The following is a 6,467-nucleotide window of genomic DNA, read 5'->3' on the forward strand; positions in this document are numbered from 1 at the left end:
GGGGTGGGGGGACTGGCCAGGGTGTGTGGATCCCCCACAGGGGCCACAGGACCCCCCAGAGCAGCAACAGCTGTTAGGCTCTCAGAGCCCACAGCTGCCAGAGCTCCCTACAGCGCAGCATGACCCTGGCTGTCTCAGACCTGGTGCCACCTGTGCCACTTGTTGCAGGCTCAGCCTAGCTCAGCATGAACCTGAGTGCCTACAGGCAGCACTGAGCTGCTCAGGCTGTCTCCCAGGACCACTCACAGGAAGTGCATGTGGCACTAGGCCAGGTCCTGCATTCATAGGATCCATGTGCTGTTGGACCAGGCCAGTTCTGTGGAGGCAGGACTCAGCCTGGCATGACGCATGTTCTCTGCAAGCAGTGCCAGGCCTGGGTGACAGCCCGAGTGGCCTGGTGCTGACCAAAGGTGCATGGCTCCATGCCAAACTGGGCCAGGCCTGTGACAAGTGGCACAGATGGTGCTAGGGTCTGAGGCCATGCTGCATTGTGGGGCACTCAGATAGCAGTGGGCCTTGAGTGGCTGACAGCTGCTGCTGTTGGGGGGGAGGCCTGTAGCCCTGTGGGGGGAGCTGTGGGCCCTTGGGGGAGCAATCTGTGAGCTGTGCAGGGAGAGCAGGGCACCCACCCCTCCTGAGAACCACCCCCCCAAAAAAAAAACCCTGCACCCACAGTCCTCCCACAATCCACACAGAAACCCCATACCCTCAAGCCACCCCCACAAAACCCTCACCCCTACACCCAACCACAAACCACAAACCCCCACACAAGCCCCATACACCAAAAACCTCACCCCCACAAACCCTACACCCACCCACAACCCCCCAATCCCTCCACAGACCCCACCCCACACCCATTCCCACAAACCCCACCCCCCTCACAAATCTCACACCGTACATGCCCAGCCGGCCCCATGGAATGGGATGGGACCTGCTGGCAGGAGCTGCAGCTGCAGGGGCAACTGCCACAGTGCAGTCCTGCCCCATGCCCACACCAGTGCTGGGACATGCAGCCCCAGCCTGAGGGGGCTCCTGGTTCCAGGAGCCAATTGGTTGGGGGAGTGTGATGGGCTGGGGGGAGGGGTGGAAGTGGCAGCAGGGGTGTAAGAGAGAGAGAGCAGGGGTTGTGGGTGGGAGAGCACTCCGGGTAGGAGAGGCCACCAAAGCCTGACTTAGAGCCCCCTGGCCCCCCTAGAGCTGCCTATGCAGAGGGAGGCTGGCTTGGGAGGAAAAGTCCCAGCTTAGTCCCTGATCCCGCAGTCAAGGACTTTCCAGGGACAGCATGGGGCAGGGACCAAAACAGCAAGGTCTGGCACTGCTCAGAGCCACAAATCAGTGGGTGGGACATCTGCAGCTGGACTCATATCCTGGTGCAGGGACAGAGCTGTGGCTGGGAGGGAGCTAGAGGGGGCAGGCAGGGAATGTGGGTCAGGATTGAAGGGAGTGGTGTGGGGGGCTATGGGTTGATGGGCAAGGGTAGGGGCAGGGCACTGGCATATCAGTGCTGCTCAGCACCGCACACACTGGTAAGCAAAGGGGGTAGGGGCAGCTCTAATTTTTCTATGACAAAAAACTCAAATGTAAATGTCAAAGTGTATAGATAATTAGAATCCATTTCATTATGAAGATGGAGGCACTGCTAGGCTTCCAAATTGCTTTATACTTGTAAATATATCAATAAAACATTACCCAACTGATCTTTCTATATATAGTGGTGTTTCATTTCAATAGCAAAAGAACACCATTTTGGGTACTGTAATGAGATAATTTGTGTTTCTTATCAGAGAATTTGCAATTTTTAAACAGGGAATACCAGGATCTCTGCTGGTGAGACAAGTGGTGAGACCCAGGCAGAGAAGTCTGCCTAGGGCCAGCAGTGGGGACCCAGCTGGAGGACAGATGAGGTGGCTGACCTCTTGGCCATTTGGGGCCAAGAGGACATGCTTTGACAGTTCAAAGCTGGCCACCACAAGGAGCACATCTTCTGGGCGATAGCTGTCCAGATGGCAGAGCAGGGGCACCCCATCCAGGCCCAGCAGGCATGCAGCCATTGGATTGTAGGTCCAAGGGGGTGGGTGCTGTTGCAGGTGGCAGCAAGTCACAGCCAAACAGGAGCCCCCACTGCCAGACTGCTGTAGTGGGTAGAGGGTGCAGGGAACATTCCAGGTTAGGGCTGCTTCAGCAGTCCAGCTGGCACAACGGGTAGTGTCCCCAGATATCAACTGGCTGGGCCTCAGAACCTCCTGATGGCAAGTAGCTCTGAGCTGGTCACCAGGGCAGGTTTTTATATTACTGGGACCAGCACAGGGTAGGGTAGGTTTTTATACTGCTGGAGCCAGCACAGGTGCTGGCCTCAGCCTCAAGCTCCCCCTGGCTGCAGATCCAGGAGAAGCTAGGCAGTAGGGCTGTGCAAAATGAGCCCTATTCAATTCAGATTCAGCCTGAATTGGGGACAATGATTTGATCCATTGATTCAGATCACTATCCCTGATTTGATTTGGCAGAATCCAAATCTGACAATTTGATTCTGATTTGGCAAATCAGTGATTCAGATATAGACACAGCTTTAAATTTATTTATTTTTTACATACCTTGAGGTAGCAGCACTGCTTGTGATTGCTGTGGTGCTGGGGTGGATGGACCATCCCATATAAGTGCGGGGGGCTCTCCAGTATGCTCGGTAGTGAATCCAGAAGTGGATCGGAAGGTCTGCTAGGAGCGTGCTGGGGGCCCCCCCCATATCCTCCCAGCTCAGCAATCAGCTGTGGGGGGACCCCGGGTGCCCTCCCCCAGACCTGGGAGGCACCAGTCACTGAGCTGGGAGGAGAGCGGGGGCCCTCTGTGTGCTCCCCCGTGGACCAGGAAGTGGACCAGAAGTGCTCTGGTCCACTTCCAGGTCTGCTGTCAAGCACACTGAGGAGACCCCCATGCTTTGGTGGGACACTGCATCTGCCCCAGCACCACAATGTTCAGAGCCCCTGCATAAAGGTATGTAGCAAAAATATTTAAAGCAGTATCTATTTCTGAATCACCAAATCTGTCTGAATCTCTGAATTGATTTGGAGAGTTCCAAATAGATTCAGAGAGATTAAAGTGTTGTCTGATTCGATTCAGATTTGGAGATTCGGACACTGAATAAGGCCAAATCTCTGCTGAATTGAATCAGGGACTGAAGCTTTGTACCCTACTGGACAGGGTTACTTTGCCCCAAGTAGCACAACTTGCCCCACACCCAAGTGCATGTTCAAGCACATGAGCTTAGGCAAAAATCTCTGGCACAAATTCATGCTGCTCCTATTTGAGCTGCTGCAAGCACATGTGTCTGCATGTGTGGATATGCCCACTGTGTCCTGCAATCACAGACTATAGCATCATGACAAGTGAACAAACCCTATCCAATGCCTAAGGCAGGCATTGGAATGGACCTGGGAGTTTCAGATTCATAGTTTCATAGTTGGTAGGGGTGGAAGGGACCTGAGCAGATCATCAAGTCTGACCCCCTGCCATGGCAGGAAAGAGTACTGGGGTCAAATGACCCCAGCAAGGTGTTTGTCTAGCCTCCTCTTAAAGACCCTCAGGGTAGAAGCCAGCCCCACTTCTCTTGGAAGTTGTTTCCAGATCCTAGCCTCTCTGACAGGGAAGTATTGCCTCCTGATGTCTAGTCTGAATCTACCCTCTGCCAGCTTGTGGTTGTTATTTCTAGTCACTACTGGTAGTGCTCGGGGGAACAGGGACTCCCCCAGTGCCTGCTGTTCCCCTCTGACCAGTTTGTAAATGGCCACTAGATCCCCCCTCAGCCTTCTCTTGTGGAGGCTGAAGAAGTTCAGGTCCTTTAGCCTCTCCTCGTAGGGCCTGCCCTGCTGCCCCCTGATCATGCGAGCGGCCCTTCTCTGGCGAGTGGCCCTCCTCTGGACCCTCTCCATGTTGTCCACATCCCTCCTGAAGTGTGGCACCCAGAACTGGATGCAGTACTCAAACTGCGGCCTGACCAGCGTCGCATAGAGGGGGAGGATCACCTCCTTGGACCTGCTTCAGATGCATCTGTGGATGCATGACAAGGTACGGTTGGCCTTCCTGACTGTGTCCCCACACTGTCGGCCCATGTTCATTTTGGCATCAATAATGACTCTAAGATCCTTTTCTGCCTCTGCACTGACGAGAAGGGAGTTCCCCAGCCTGTAGGTATGCTGCTGGTTCTTCCCCCCCAGGTGCAGTACCTTGCACTTCTCAGTGTTGAAACCCAACCTGTTCTCATCTGGCCACCCCTGTAGCCTGTCTAGGTCTGAAAAGAGTAAGCCTTTTCCTTATTCTTCCATTCCCCACATACCCATGTCTTTTCTACACCCTGCACCATTCCTACAGTGGCTTTTGTTTTGCCTCCAGCAGCAACGAAAGCAGAGCAACAGTAGTTGCACATAATACAGATATCACCTCCCTTTTTTGCTACAAGCAACTGGTGTTTATATGGCCACTTGATGTGTCATCAAGAAAATAAGAGGCAACATCCTCCCCTGCAGCATTAAACCTCCAACTGTTGCTTTTGCAATATACACTGCCACTGCCCTGTACCAACCAGTACTACAATCCTGACCAGTTATACCTCTAATCACAGGCTACCATGTCATTATGCACATACTTAAAATCTAGCATGTTCTTAAAAAGAATGATATTTTTGCCTGATTGTATCATAGTTGTGGAATATCACCAATCCACTTTTGACATATAACCAAATGTACACTTGCCTTAAGGTGGTGATAAATATTAGGACTGAGAGGTTGGTAGGGGTCATAGTCCATAAGCAAATCTCCACCTTAAGTAGACTGCATTATGAAAAATGTTTGAGCACCTTTTGCTGTACAACAAAAGCCATAGTGCTAGGCTGTATATGGGTAATGAAAAAAACAAAAACCAAACAAGACTGCTTTCCACAATTAGTTTAAATTTCAGTCAACAGAGTCAAGTTCTGAAACTTATTAAAAAAAGACCTTCCTAAATAAAAAATAAATAAATTTAGCCATATGGAAAAATGAAACAAACAAATGATAATGTATATAATGTAATTAATGCATTTTGAAGCATAACTTACAAAACATACATTTTGTATTGATATATACCTTGAACAGTTGTTATGCTATTGTGGCAGGTGTTTATTAATATGGATGTTTAATTACATTGCTAGAATCTTAATGGCTTAGTAATTCATTTTGCAAATACAGTACACATTTCTTATTATATGTTAAATCAATTATCAACATTTTTCTGAAGTGCTGTTCCTTTGCATATGTATCACCCAAAGGGGAATGCCATGGGGCATGCGGTAATATGTTTCAAAGTCCAGTATACAATCCTATCTTATGTAATGAAGCAAATTTGGTTTAATTGTATATCTCATATTGCAAAACTATTTTAAAGTAACTTTTTTTCCCTGACAAGAATGCCAATTTGTTTTGTACCACATACATTTAAAACTATAAAATCCACAGTAAAACTAATGATGACCTTCATGGTAGTCTGGTCACATGTGGTTTTCTTTGTCCTTAAAAATTCACAAAGTAGACTTCATGCAACTGACTACCTTAAAATTCTCTCTACTCTCCAGTTTGCATCCCTATAGGGAATTCCTGTATACACAAGAGGGACCAGGACCACTGTCATCTCGATAGAAAGCTGATTCCAAAAAAACTTGTGACATTTCAAAACCTCTAGCTATCAAAATTCTGATACATTCCTACCATCCTCCTGCTAACTGCCTCAAACTATGGGATCATTTTGAACACTGGCAGTCAGAGGGATAAGTTTATTGAATTATTGCAAGAACTGCTAATAGTTGGACATTAATGGCATAATTTTCCCTGAACTGGACCTAAACTTATAATTTATTCCCTGTAGAATTTCTCTGTAGAAACCTACTGAAAAAAAATTCAGGGAATAACTTACAGAAGCATGGCACATTTTACAAAGTGAAACAGGATGCACACGGCTGAGCAGGTGAATCCTTATGCCTGCACTGAACCAGTTACAGGATCAATGCCTAGGTAACTAAAGCTGCTGACAGATGTGGAAAAAGAGAGCGCTTTACTGAAAGAAGCATTGCATTAGTTTAACCCGGCTCTACAGTGTCTGTATAGATCAGGTGCTTCAGATAAAAGCACCAAAAAAAGCCTGGCTAAAGCACCTGATCTATACAGGCATTGGGCAAGCTGGGTCTAACTAATGCAATGCCTCTTCTGGGCATGCTCTGGGTTCAGTACAGGGGCACGTGGAGTTTAAAATAAGGTGCCTTTTTTTTTACATCTGTAAGCAGCCAGAGATTCTAACCACATGTATTATTAAAAAAAAGGCACTTGTTTCCCAAAGTGAAAGCAGGCAGTTTGATAAATATGAAGCAACAACATACTGATCATTTCTCTTACAGTCTTGTAAACACTGATGCCAACCTTTTTTTCTGGTGGGGGGGGGGGGGGGGG

At 48.7% G+C, this 6,467-nt stretch overlaps 1 protein-coding gene across 1 annotated transcript in view; it reads right to left on the minus strand.

Annotated features, from left to right (window-relative positions):
- CTNNA3 (catenin alpha 3) overlaps positions 1-6,467 on the minus strand; it is a 1,539,787-nt gene that overhangs the window by 92,737 nt on the left and 1,440,583 nt on the right.

The sequence above is a fragment of the Alligator sinensis genome, unplaced genomic scaffold (genome assembly GCF_000455745.1).
Source record: "Alligator sinensis unplaced genomic scaffold, ASM45574v1 scaffold325_1, whole genome shotgun sequence".
Lineage (NCBI taxonomy): Eukaryota > Metazoa > Chordata > Crocodylia > Alligatoridae > Alligator > Alligator sinensis.